The sequence below is a fragment of the Equus quagga genome, chromosome 5 (assembly GCF_021613505.1).
Source record: "Equus quagga isolate Etosha38 chromosome 5, UCLA_HA_Equagga_1.0, whole genome shotgun sequence".
Taxonomy (NCBI): Eukaryota; Metazoa; Chordata; class Mammalia; order Perissodactyla; family Equidae; genus Equus; species Equus quagga.
This window is the reverse complement of record NC_060271.1, coordinates 119,705,538-119,719,079: the sequence shown is the minus strand read 5'-3', so window position 1 is coordinate 119,719,079 and position 13,542 is coordinate 119,705,538. Positions and strand designations below refer to the sequence as shown.

At 43.8% G+C, this 13,542-nt stretch overlaps 1 protein-coding gene and 1 pseudogene across 1 annotated transcript in view; one reads left to right on the top strand and one right to left on the bottom strand.

Annotated features, from left to right (window-relative positions):
- FAM228B (family with sequence similarity 228 member B) overlaps positions 1-13,542 on the top strand; it is a 74,288-nt gene that overhangs the window by 8,556 nt on the left and 52,190 nt on the right. The window lies entirely within an intron of this gene.
- On the bottom strand, positions 4,150-10,687 carry LOC124239965 (quinone oxidoreductase PIG3-like; annotated as a pseudogene).

Here is a 13,542-nt window from a genome sequence, read left to right as displayed (position 1 = left end):
TCACCATCTGTGGGCCTGCCATGGTAATTTAGGGTATTCCAACAATGAAAATAACTTATCTAATGGTAGCCAGCAACAGAGTCAAGATCTGTCAGAACAAATGGAATAAATGCCCAGCAAAATAGAGCAACTGGAGAGAACAGATGAAAACTTGAAAAAAATAGAAGCAATTGAGAAGATTCAGGGGTACTACAAAAATATTTGTAGAATTAAAAAAAAAGAGAGATTTCCCAATTAAACAATTCAGTAGATGCTTTGAAGGAGATGGTCATTGTTGAGACCTGAATTAGTGGCTTAAGAGATTAGGGTCAAGAAATATCTCAGGCAACAGAACAAAAGCTTAAAAGAGATGGAAATTCATAAAATGATGAGAAACTTTGAGAATAAATTCTGGAGATCCTGCCATGAGAATAATAAAAGTTTTAGGGGCCGGCCCTGGGGCCGAGTGGTGAAGTTTGCGTGCTCCACTTTGGTGGCCCAGGGTTTCGCCGGTTCAGATCCTGGGCACGGACGTGGCACTGCTCGTCAAGCCATGCTGAGGTGGCCTTCCACATAGCACAACCAGAAGGACCTACAAATAGAATATACATCTATGCACTGGGAGGCTTTGGAGAGAAGAAGAAAAAGAAAAAGAAAAAAAAGATTGGCAACAGATGTTAGCTCAGGTGCCAATCTTAAAAACAAGAAAAAAAAGAATAGAAGCTTTAGAAGGAGGAAGAGGAATGGATGAAGAAGACTCAGTAGTTCAAGAAGTAACAGAATAAAGTTTTCCTAAACTGGATCAGATTCTACAAATTGAAACGGTTCGCTGAAGTAAAGGATGGATTGATGAGAAAAAAACACACACCTATATTTTGTAAAATTCCTAGTTCTACAAATTTCCAGGTGGAAAGAATAAGTTATCTACAAAGGGGTAAAAAATCAAAATGGCAGGGGCCCGCCCAGTGGTGCAGCAGTTAAGTGCACACGTTCTGCTTCGGCGACCTGGGGTTCACTGGTTCAGATCCCGGGTGCGGACATGGCACCACTTGGCTAAGCCATGCTGTGGTAGGCGTCCCACATATGAAGTAGAGGAAGATGGGCACGGATGTTAACTCAGGGCCAGCCTTCCTCAGCAAAAAGAGGAGGATTGGCAGCAGATGTTAGCTCAGGGCTAATCTTCCTTACAAAAAGAAAAAAAAAATCAAAATGGTGTCAAGTTTCTATCTGCATCCTGGAAGCTAGACGAGAGTAAGCTAGCATCTATTGACTAGAAGAAAAAGACTGCAACCCAATCATCTTACACCTAGCTAAGATAGATAAGTTTTTGCATTTGTCAGGGCAAAAATATATTTAAGGATATGCAAGAATTCAGAGACACATCACCCGTTACCTATCTGTAAGTACTTGAATAAAGACTCTAACCAAATAACATGTCAGAACAGAGACAGAGGGAGAGGGAACAGTGGTAAACAACAAACTTTGCGAAATATGTAGAATTAAACTGATTGGATAAAAAACAATTGAATGGGTAAGGATAGACCAGGAATGTGTAATGTAAGTGCTAAATAAGAACTTTTAAAATGTAAGAAATTACTTTGAGGGGAATTCTGAATAATAATGAAGCACTAAATGTACTAAACTATCTTTGCAAAACTAGGAGTTGAAGGTGGTAAAGATCTTACCTTATTGGTGAGTGCCTTCATGGGAAAACAAGGGAGGAAGGAATACAATCTTATGGGGAAATAGATTATATTTAGTAGAAATGTTCTAATGTAGTACATTCATGTAGAAATGATTATGAAACTCAAGAAATGGACAAGAGAACTTCCAAATTAACAAGGGGAAAAAATGGAAATGATAACCACTTAAAACCAGCAAAGGAAATAAAAGGAAAAAGTGAAAATAAAAAGTTTAATAATAAAGTGGCAGAATAAAATCAAGCATAGCAATTATTATAATAAATTTAAACATAAATTCTATTAAAAGTCAGAGATTGCCAGATGACTTTAAAAAGGTAGAATCTATGAAGAAGATATAACAATTATGAGCCTGAATGCAGAAAACCAACAAAGCTAAATTAGAAATTCAAGGACAAATGGATAAAACTGTAGTCATAGTGCAAGACGTCAGTACATCACTCTCAGAATTTGGGTGATATAATAGAAAAAAGTTAATGACGACACAGAAGAATTGAATAATGCAATCAGTAAGCTTGATTTAATAAACTTTGCAAATACAGCATATACATTTTAGGTCCATGGATAATTTACAAAATTAGTCAAGTATTTGTCATGAAAGAAAAACCTTAAATTTTAAAAAGCACGAATTTACAGGCCATATTTTCTCAATCACATGTCAATGAAATTAGAAACAAATAATAAAAAAAGGATCCCTTAACCTCCCAAAAAAATCCCTTAATTACTTAGAAAAAACACATTCTGAGATAACCCTGGGATTAAAGTGAATTTAAAAAGAAAAATTAAAAGGTAAAGGAAGGAGGGGCCAGCCCAATGGCACAGTGGTTAATTTCACACATTCTGCTTTGGTGGCCCGGGGTTCACCGGTTCGGATCCTGGGTGTGGACATGGCACTGCTTGGCAAGCCATACTGTGGTAGGCATCCCACATATAAAGTAGAGGAAGATGGGCACAGATGTTAGCTCAGGGCCAGTCTTCCTCAGCAAAAAGAGGAGGATTGGCAGCAGATGTTAGCTCAGGGCTAATCTTCCTCAAAAGAAAAAAAAAATAGAAGAAAAGTAAAGGAAGGAGAATTACGAACTATGTAGTAATAAACAAAAAGAGAATAACTTTAATTGTGTTCACTGTTAAAGAAACATGAAAAATGAAGGAACTAGATATTCATTTACAAAAATAGAAAAGTAACACAAAACAAACTGGAAAAAAGAATCAATAAAAATAAAAGCTGACATTAGTAAAATACAAAACAGACAAGAAACTAGAAAAGATAAATAAATTCAAAGGCTACTTCTTTATAAAAACCAGTAACATAGATGAAATCTATTGTTAGTTGGTTTTAGGGAACAAGAAAGAGACAAAGTTTGAAAGATTAGGAATGAGAAAGGAGATATAACTACAAATATAGAAGTGATTTAAAGAAGAATAAAGTCAAATTACATCTAATTTTATGGCAATAAATTTAAAACTCTATAACCCCTGTGCATCGCTGGTGGGAATGTAAAATGGTGCAGCTGCTGTGGAAAACACTATGGCAGTTCCTCAAAAAACTAAAAATAGAATTACCATATGATCCAGCAATTCCACTTCTGGGTATATACCCAGAATAATTGAAAGCAGGAACTCGAATAGATATTTGTATAACAATGTTCATAGCAGCATTATTCACAAGAACCAAAAAGTGGAAACAATTAAAGTGTCCATTGACAGATGAATGAGTAAACAAAAATGTGGTACATCCATTCAGTGGAATATTATTCAACTTTAAAAAGGAGGAACATTTTGACACATAGTACAACATGGATAAACCTTGAAGACGTTATGCTAAGTGAAATAACCAGTCACAATAGGACAAATATTGTATGATTCCACTTATATTCAGGTACCTATAGAGTAGTCAAATTTATAGACAGAAAGTAGAATGGTGGTTGCCAGGGCTGGAGGGAGAGGGGAACAGGGAGTTAGTGTTTAATGGGTACAGAGTTTCAGTTTTGCAAGATAAAAAGAGTTCTGGAGATAGATGGTGGTGATGTTTGCACAACAATGTGAATGTGCTTTAATGCCACTGAACTGGACACTTGGAATGGTTAAGACGGTAAATTTTATGTTCTAGATATTTTACCACAATTAAGAATAAATAGGGGGCCGACCCTGTGATCAAGTGGTTAATTTCACATGCTCTGCTTTGGTGGCCCAGGGTTTCGCTGGTTTGGATCCTGGGCGCAGACCCAGCACCGCTCATCAGGCCATGCTGAGGCGGTGTCCCACATAGCAGAGCCTGAAGGATCTACAATTAGAATATACAACTATGTACGGGGTGGGGGGGTGGGTTTGGGGAGAAAAAGAAAAAAAAAGATGGGCAACAGATGTTAGCTCAGGTGCCAATCTTTAAAAAAAAGAATAAATAAATAAGAAAGTGTAAAAAAGATTTAAAAGTAGAATAGTATAATGAACCCCTGTGTGCCCATGATGCAACTTCAACAATTAACACCCGGCCAATCTTATTGCATCGCATGAGGAGATACAGTGTGTCTGGTGGAATCTCATTTCATAATGTTAAGACATCCTGGGTTCAGGTATTGTCAGTTGGTTCACTTCATTATGAAGGTCCCCCCAGTAGGTTTTTCACCTAATCGCTTCAATAGCCATTAACAATTATTGTGTAGATCAGTGCCTCTCCAACTTTATTAGTTCTTTGATTTCCAGAACTGGCCTGAAACCCCAGAAGGAATGGGCCTAGTTTCTTCCCCCAAATCTATAGGTGAAACAGGCCTAGGATACGGCCCTAGAAAAAAATAACACTAAAAAAGTCTGTCATTATATATTTGCTTTCTATTATTTGGACACTTTATAGTTTACACATAGTCTACAAAGTACTTCATCCATTACAAAGTATTTTACAGATAACAAACTGCTCATGTTTCTGTGGTCAGTTAATTCTCTCAACAATGTTGCCAGGTAGCCTGGCCCCATTTCTCTCTAACCCATCCTCTGGCCCAGCTCAGCCTAGCCTCAGGCCTCCCCATACTTCATATCCCTGATCCTGTCCCCTCAGATCCTATAGGACTAGGGTCCCCCATCAGCCACATGATGTTTGAGTCAGGGCATCTCCAGGATAATTTTTCCCAAGTTCTAGTTGGCCTTGATGCAAGACTGGGCCCTCTGAACCTCAGCCTTGGTGAAAACTGTATCCACACTGGCTGCAGCTGCACAGCACTCCCAGAAGAGCAGTGGATGACTTGCTCTGTGAAAGTCTTCACAAACGCTTCCTTGTACTGAGACAGGGGAAAACAGCACGTTAAAAAGTTATAGATGAGGGCCTGGCCCTGTGGCTGAGTGGTTAAAGTTCTGCATGCTCTGCTCTGGCAGCCTGGGTTCGCGGGTTTGGATCCCGGACGCAGACCTATTCCACTCATCAGCCATCCTGTGGCGGTGACCCATGTACAAAAACATAGAGGAAGATTGGCATAGATGTTAGCTCAGGGCTAATCTTCCCCAAACAAAAAAAGAGGAGGATTGGCAATGGATGTTAGCTCAGGAGAATCTTCCTCAGCCGAAAAAAAAAAAAAGTATAGATGAGGTCCCTTTGGCCTCATACAACTTTGAGGGGCTCCTAAGGTGACCAAGGGGAAATTCAGATCATACTTAGCTGATCCTAGTACTATCTCTGGCCCAAGGAGCTCAGAGTGAGCCATGGAGGAGGAAAGGTCATCAATCAATCTAAATCCCCTTGGGCACTGAAACCCCTGGAACTTCAAGGGATCCTCCAAATCTCTAAAAGTACAGGAATCCCAATGTCAATCTTGGGGGTGGCAGAAGGGAGCAATAAATCAGAGTCAAATGAGAAAGGAGATGAGGGACTGAACTGAGCCTTCTGAAGGAGGAAGGGGTCAGGGATCCTTTGAGTTCCATCCAGAGGAAGGAAAGTTGTCAATGTCAGGAAAGGGTAATTAAGCAGGAATTGTATAAACCAAGGTTCAGGAGGTTATAACACAAGGGTGGTACCCAGAACTTTTTCAGCTCTACCCTCGTCTGTCACCTTCCTTCTTGTCCCTGGACCTCAGCAGACTGGCCTGCAGGGTTCTTTGCTTACACAGCAGCTTGGAAAGCAGTAGTCCATTGACATCTGCTCCCCCTATGAGGCCATACAGAACCCGTCAACCATCTGGAGCCAAACAGTGGAGGTTCTTTTCCCAGAAAGAGCCACCAACGCAGTCCAGGATCACATTGACACCCACATCTTGAAAAGGAAAGATCAGTAGTAGATAGAAATGGCTTAGTTATCATGAGGAGGTAGATGCCCCAACTCCTCCCCCCTCGATCTAGTCTTGCCCTATCTCCTGTGGGCCAGGAAACAGAGCGGGAAGGAAAGTCGTTCTTTGGAAGGCTAGGTACACTTAGTTGTCCTAGAGAGTAGGGGAAGTGCTAAGGCATTCAGCTTTCAGAAGACCTCAAGCTAAAGACTATGTCTCATGGCAGTTATCCACACAGACTGATCAGGCCTTGAGTACGTGCTCCAGAGAGCAAGGATGGCATTGTTCTTCCTCTGAGAAGTCAGTTTGCTTCCTCCTTTTGATAATTAGAGCTATGTAAACCTCTTGGGCACAGGTGCCTCTGGAGCTTCAAGGGACCCCCCAAATATCTAAAAGTGTGGGAATCCCAATCTTTATCATATATTTTTTTTTCTGAAGCAGCTAGGAAGCTCAGAATTATACGTAATATTTGATCAGTTATTATGTTAACCTTTATGATTAACATATTTTTATCCTTCTTTTTATTCTCTATACTCTCTATTTCTAATTAATTTTTCTTCTATCCTGAGAAGTTAGACCATCCCCAGACTTTGTGATAGATACAGTAGAGAGAAGGGATTGGGAAGGAGAAAGAAGATGGAGTTGGGAATGATAGGGAGGAAGAAGGAAGATGTGGTAGGTAGCTTCTAAGATGGTCCCCTAAAGATCTCCACCTTCTGGTATTTATAGCTTTAGGTGACCCCCCTCCCTTTGGGTGTGGGCTGGATTTATAGACTCACTTCCAACAAGTAGAACATGGCAGAAGTGATAAGACGTCACTTCCAAGATTAGGTTACCAAAGCCAGTAATGGCTTCTGTCTTGGGCACTTTCTTTTCTTCTTGCTTGCTCTCTCTGAAGGAAACCAGCTGCCATGTTTTGAGCTGCTCTATGGAGAAGCTCATATGTCAAGGAACTGATGTCTCTGCGTAATAGTTAAGAAAGATCTGAGGCCTGCCAACAACCACAAGAGTGAGCTGGAAGGCAGATCATCCCCCAGTCTAGCTTCAAGATGACTCCAGCCCTGGCTGACACCTTGATTGCAGCCTTGTAAGACCCTGACCCTGAGCTGGAGGACCCAGCTAAATTTCTCCCAGGTTCCTGACTCACAGAAACTGTGAGATAATAGATGTTTGCTGTTTTAAGCCACTAAGTTTTGGGGTAATTTGTTATGCAGCAATAGATAATACAAGGGAGGAAGGGAGAGGAAATTATTATGGAAGAGGAGGAAGCAGGATGGGAGAGGAAGGGTTGAGCTGAGGAGTAAGGATCAGCTAGGCCTTTCTTGGCAAAATGCACAGGCCCCCACACAGGCACACACATACATACTGTGTATGGCCTTCGGCACCTCCTCGGAGAAGTCCTCTGCTTATAATCAAACCCCGCTGCAGCACCCAGCCGCTAGGTCATCTCAGTTTTCTCCTTGGGCTCGTGGTCACCAGAGGGCTTTGAACAGCCTGGTCAACTGAATGGCAGCTGTGCCCACACCTCTGGTGCCAGCCTGGATGAGCAGAGTCCCCCTCTTGTACACCTCCTGCGGTTATCCACGTTAGCATACTCCGAGCCAGCAAAGGCTCAGGGGTGGGAAGGTGTAGGACTGGCTTTGGAAGCGAACCACCTAGTGCACTGAGGGTGTGATGAGAACAAGCCAAGGGTCAGGTAGGGTCTGGGGCACAAAGGGCACCGAGTATGAGGAGCCATCAAAGGTTTTGGAGCCCAGGGATCCTTGATCAGAGCTGGGCTTGTGCAAGATTAATCCAGCAGACAAAGAGTGTGTTGTGTCAGAACTGTTCTAAAGGGGGCTCCTGAGTCAAGAGTCTGGGGAGCTCCTGGGACAGAGACAGTCCCCAGGACAGATGTCTGGGCTACTCTTATCCCTTTTTCTGTAAGATAAATGGAACAAGAGTGTCTCCTTCACTGCCTGTGAGGGACCCCAGCAGAAGGACCTAAAGACAATTTCCTTCCTTCTGAAGGTGGGGACAAGCAGCTGGAACTACTCTGAGAACCTTGGTTGGGCCTCACATTGGTCATAAAAACTGTCCATAGTTGGGGGCCGGCCCCATGGCCTAGTGGTTGAAGTTCCAGGCGCTCCACTTTGGCGGCCTGGCTTTGGAGGTTTTGATCCCAGCCATGCTGTGGAGGCATCCCACATACAAAGCAGAGGAAGATTGCCACAGACATTAGCTCAGGGCTAATCTTCCTCAAGCAAAAATAAATAAATAAATAAAAGAGGAGGATTGGCAATGGATGTTAGCCATTAGCAAATCTTCCCCCCCCCAACACACACTCCAAAACCTGTCCATAGTTGTCTCCATGGGGGCCAGGTTCCACTCAGCACTGGGATTAGAGGTGACGGTGTGTTGGCGCATCGATGAAGGGCTCAGAGTTGAGGGTAGGGCAGTTGGAGGGCTGAGTTTGGGTCAGTAGTTAGCTTCAGGTGACAGGGCAGGGCTGGTAGGAGGGGTGACCACGGGGTGGGGGGCCTCCTTGCCCACACAGGGTAGCACCTGGAAGGTGGTGAGCCAGGCCTCCAGGATAGCTGCAGCCTAGGGCAGGGACAGTCCCTCCAGGATGGGCAGGAGAAGCCCTTCGAGGACAATGACATATTGAGCCTGGTCCCCACCGGTCAGCAGGTCCATGGCTGGGTCCTCAATCTTCCAGCGCCCTGGGCAGCCACGTCCTAGTTCTGCCAATGTCCAGATGCCTTGAATCCCAAAATGCTGCTGGCTCCTGGGGGCGGGGAATACTGGCCTTGTCTCTGCAGAGAGCGGGGTGCACAGGTAGGTGGGTGTGATGAGAGGGGTCCAATCTTAGTCCTTGTTGCTGGAGGGAGAAGTGGATGTTTGCTAGGAGGGTACTTTTTGCTTTCTAGGACAGGAAAAATGTAAATGGTCTCTCCAAATAACAGTCATTCCAGAAACGGCTGCTCCACAGGACCTTTACAGAGATCGTCATTGTAATAGTTGTTCTGGGGAGAGCCCCTCTAGGTCTCTCCAGTCACTCTCTCAGCCAGGCTGTCAGTGCTGTGGGGGGTCAGGGGGTCAGGGAGCCAGGAGGAGTTGGGGTGGGAGACATGGCTTGCTGAGGTTTGAGACCCTGAAAAGGGGGCAAGGGGACCCTCCTGCCATCTCAGCCCTTGTTTCTCCTGCTCTGAACTTAGTTTCCACAAGAAGGTTGGCTATCATGGGGTCTTTTCTGGCTTGAGTCTGGATCTTGCAGTGGGGAATGTCATGCAAACTGGCTCTCTGATTCTCTCCTGCCTGGTGAAGGGGATCCAGGAAGGGCGTTGGCCTGGCTCAGGGGCGCATTATTCAGACCACAGCTTGTAGAGACTGGGCTCAGTCCCTGCCTGGCGGTTGCACACCATTGCTGCCTGACACAACTCAGGACCTGGCCCAGAGGTCCAAACAACGGGACCCATGACCCCCTGCTCTCACACTGGCCTGAGAGCATTTGTTCTCATGAACAGATCAATCCTCTCCTTCTTGACAGATGCCTCTCTGGAGTTTGGAGCCTAATGGATCTGTGTTCAAATTCTGCCTGCCATTTATTCAGTCATACCACAAATATTTACTGTGTGTTTACTGTGTGTCAGGCCCTGTGCTAGGCAAAGCAGATTGCCTCTGTCCTGGTGCAGTTTACAGCTTTGTGGGGGAAGACAGACTTTAAAGAAGTAAACAAATAGATATATAATCACAAATTGGAGCAAGCTCTGTGGACAATAGCAGCAGGCTGCTATTAGTAGCAGCAGTGTTTTAGACTGAGTAGTCAGAAAACCTCTGAGGAGGTGACGTTTAAGCTGAGACTTGGGAGAGAAGGAGCCAGATGTACAAAGAATGGATGAAGAGCATCCCAGGGGAAGGGAAAGAGAATTGAAGGTTCTGAGGTGGGAGAGCCTCTGGGAAGTGTTTGAAAAAGTGTTTGAAGAAGTCCAGTGTGGCTGGAGGATGGGGAGCAGCAGAGATGGGGCTCCAGTCCAGGTTGCAGAGGTGCTGGTGCCGAACCAACAGGGCCCTGTAGTGGGTAGGCAGTTCCATTTTATCCTAAATGTTGGTTGTGGAGAATGGACTGCAAGCCTTGAATGGCATCAAGAGTGATGGGGAGAAGGAGACTAATTTGAGATCTATTATGGAGGTGGAATCAAAGGCTGATGACACGGTGGCAGGAGCAGAGAGAGAAAGGGGGTAAATTCCAGGTTTCTGACTTGGGCAGTTTATTAGCTACTATTCTCACTTTCCTCATCACTGGAATGGAGACAAAAAAATCCTTAGGTCTTTGTGAGGGTTAAATAAAAGAATCCAGTTAGCACAGTGCCAGGCACAGAGTGGGCACTCAACAAAGCACAGTTTCTTTCTTTGCTGATGCCTATGCTGACTGTCCTCTCAGGGGCAGGGCTGCGTAAGGAGCCCAGTGAGGGCACGATGGTGGGTGCTGGAATCCCTCTCCTGAGTCTGATAACAGATGCTGACAATCTAACCCACACATCTAGCCTCCCCTGGCCCACCTCCCTAAGCTCCCTTCAGTGTGGCTGCAGGATCAGTTCTGGATCCAAGCTGCTTCCCCACCCCACAGTGACTGTGTACCTGGAGTAAGTCCGCCTGGTTCAGGGCACTGGCCACCACCTTCAGGAGGCCTTTCCCCTCTCTTGGGCTCGACTTGTCCATCTCCTTTATGTAAAGGTTTTCTGGTCCTCCTGGCTTGTCAAAGTGCACGGCTAACATTTTAGCTGAGGAGACACAGATAGAGGGACAGAGAAAAGGCATGAAAACTGAGACAGATTTAGAAAGAACCCCCTTCCCCAAGTTAGGACACCAGACACTACGGCCTCCAGCAGCCCACGTCTCAGCCCTGGCCTCTCACAGTCCTCACTGCTGTCCTGCTGCCCTGACTAAATTCCCCACTATTCCTGCTTCCCGAGTCCTCTGTCTATGAAGAGGGACTGGTGCAGCTGGCTTTGGAATTAAAGAAATCAAGATTCAAGTCTTGGGCAAAAATGAGACTAAAACATTCCATAATGTACCATACAGGACCTGGTGCAGAGGAGGGCTCTTGGATATTCCCTGTCCCCAGAGAGTTAGCCTGACTTCCCAGGGGGTGGGGGCTCTGAGAGGGCAGGAGAAGGCCAAGCCAAGGACAAGGGCCAGCCATATTTGGAACCATCCTGCCGGGGGATCCTCTCTCAGTCAGAGCTGTGGTCCTGGGCCTCACCTCTTGCCTCAGATACAGCTTGCCACTACAGGCTCAGCTCAGGGAAGGACTATTTATTTATATGCTGGGCGGGAGGGATAAGCAGGCCCTTGCCTGTGATGTGGCTGTGTTCTCTTCATTCATTTGAAAAATCTAATTATCAAAGCGATCTAATAATGTTGATCAAGTTTGGTCCTCAAGGAAAAAAACCCTCCCTCTGATATCAAACCTGTAGTGAGTTTGCTCACCCATTGCACAGCAAGCCAATCTCTGACACTGGGTGTAGTGGAAGAAAGTAGGAATTTTATTTTTGCACAGCACTGAGCAAGGAGAGAGGGCAGCTAACGCTGAAATCCCAAACTCCCCGAAAAGCTAAAAAGTAAGGGTTTGTATTTGGGGTTTTAGGTAGGGGAGGGGGAGCATATGGCCTTGTTGGTCTGAGCTTTCCCACCTGCCTGTCTTTGGCCTTGAGACTACTTGCAGAGAGGAGGGAGCCCATGACCTTGCTGGTCAGCAGCTTTCCCACCAGCCTATAGCTCCTTGCAGGAAGGAGATAATGAATCCAGGTGCTTGTCCTTGGTGGTGTCTGTCTCCATGGATGATAGTGGATTCTGGAGCCAGGGAGCCAAGGAGTAAGCAGGGAATGAGTGTTTTGGTTTTAACCCCATATATGCTGGGTTTAATGGAGGGAAACTGATATCAGAGCTGGTATCAATTCTCCCCTATTTTATGTTCATCCCTCAATCTTGAGGGATTTGGGGCAGCAACTGATCTAGCTACTTCCTGGTGAATCGGGGTGTAGGTTGTTTCATCTCATTGAACCAGTCTTTTAATGAGACGGTGATGCAGGTAGGCTCCCAAAGTTAGGCCTGTGTTGTGTAAATAAGTAACCAGGTATTTAATAAGAAGTTTTTCTAGAGAAACAAAAAGAGAAAAACAAGGTTAACGGTTGGAGCAAATTATAAACTACTTCTTCAGCCCAGGGGGCAGCCAATCAAGAATCCTAGAAGTCAGGGTTGAAGCATCTTTTGCAGTTTGAAATATCTCTGATGGTGTCATTGGGCACTCACATAGATTTTTGAGTGGCTCACATAGCAGCAGACATGAATCTCTCTTAAATTTATATTAAGACCTCCAGCTTCAGTTTTTAAGGCTTCAGGAAAAAGGGCAGGTTCAGTTCTCAATGATTCCAAATGAAAATGATAGAAAAAACAGAAAATGTTAGTTTGGAGATTTGTTATTTCAGATATTTCAGGAGACTAGAAAAATTCGGGATCCAGTCCAGTTAACAGATGTAACAAAAATCTTGAAGACAATTGACAGAACCAAAATCCAATATCTGCAAATGCATATTATAGTTTTATTGAAACATAGTTTTTCTCTCTCTAAAATCACCCTTAATTTCATTAGATATAGCCAAATTAAGACTAACTGGGTTGTAAAATAAATTTAGTTTTAATAAATTTGGCATAATTATTTACATAAGTACAGCAAGAACACCCATTTATCACATAGGTTCTTTTAAATCTACTTTGCTGGAACCTTTTATAAGGAATCTTAGATTGAACTTTAAAGGCCTCTCAAGGCCAGGAAAGCCAAGCCAAGGACTTGTCATTAGATTCCACCTGCAGTTCCTACAGATTTGGGTGAATTTCTCTCTTCATGAGGTCCCCAAAATAATTGAGGTCCCTTGTACCTGTCTGAAGGAATGACGTTCTTTACTCAACCTTACCAGGTTACTGAACCCATAAGCAAGGTACCAGGCCAATATTTCCAAGTGGCTTTATTCCATAAAGTCAACCTTCATTCCTCAAAAGTTACCTAGTCATATCCAAGTCTGTATGTTTCTCTCAAATATGACATTCCAGTCAAAGCCTTGGTGATATAACCAGTGTTTCCAATTGTGGCCTGTTATAAGAAGAACAGATTCTTATTGATCTTATGCAAACAAACATTTCGCCATGAGAATAAGAATGCTTACTCCTCAGGCATTTTTAAATTCTGGAGGGATCAGATAGGGAGAAAAAGATGAATGTTTCAATTTTTTTTACAAGAGTATAATTTACCAAATGGTTCTAAGTCATGGTTAGTTTAAGAAAAAAAGTTTTCCTTAAATCTGAAAAAGAAAAAACCATCAAAAATCAGCAATATCTCAAGTAAAAAGCCATAAAAAATTATAATCATCTCTATCGGTTTATTCAGTCCTGTCTAATTGGTTCTTGATCTTAATCTTCTGTCAGCAGTTTTATGAGGTCATCAGTTTCTCTGTTAGAGTTCTGTAATTTCCACCCAGTTTACTTTTACTCTGAACGTTTATCAGAAACCTGTACTCTAGAGTAAGCATCAGAGTCCTTTCCATGAATTTCTCTGAAGATGAAACATATTTGCA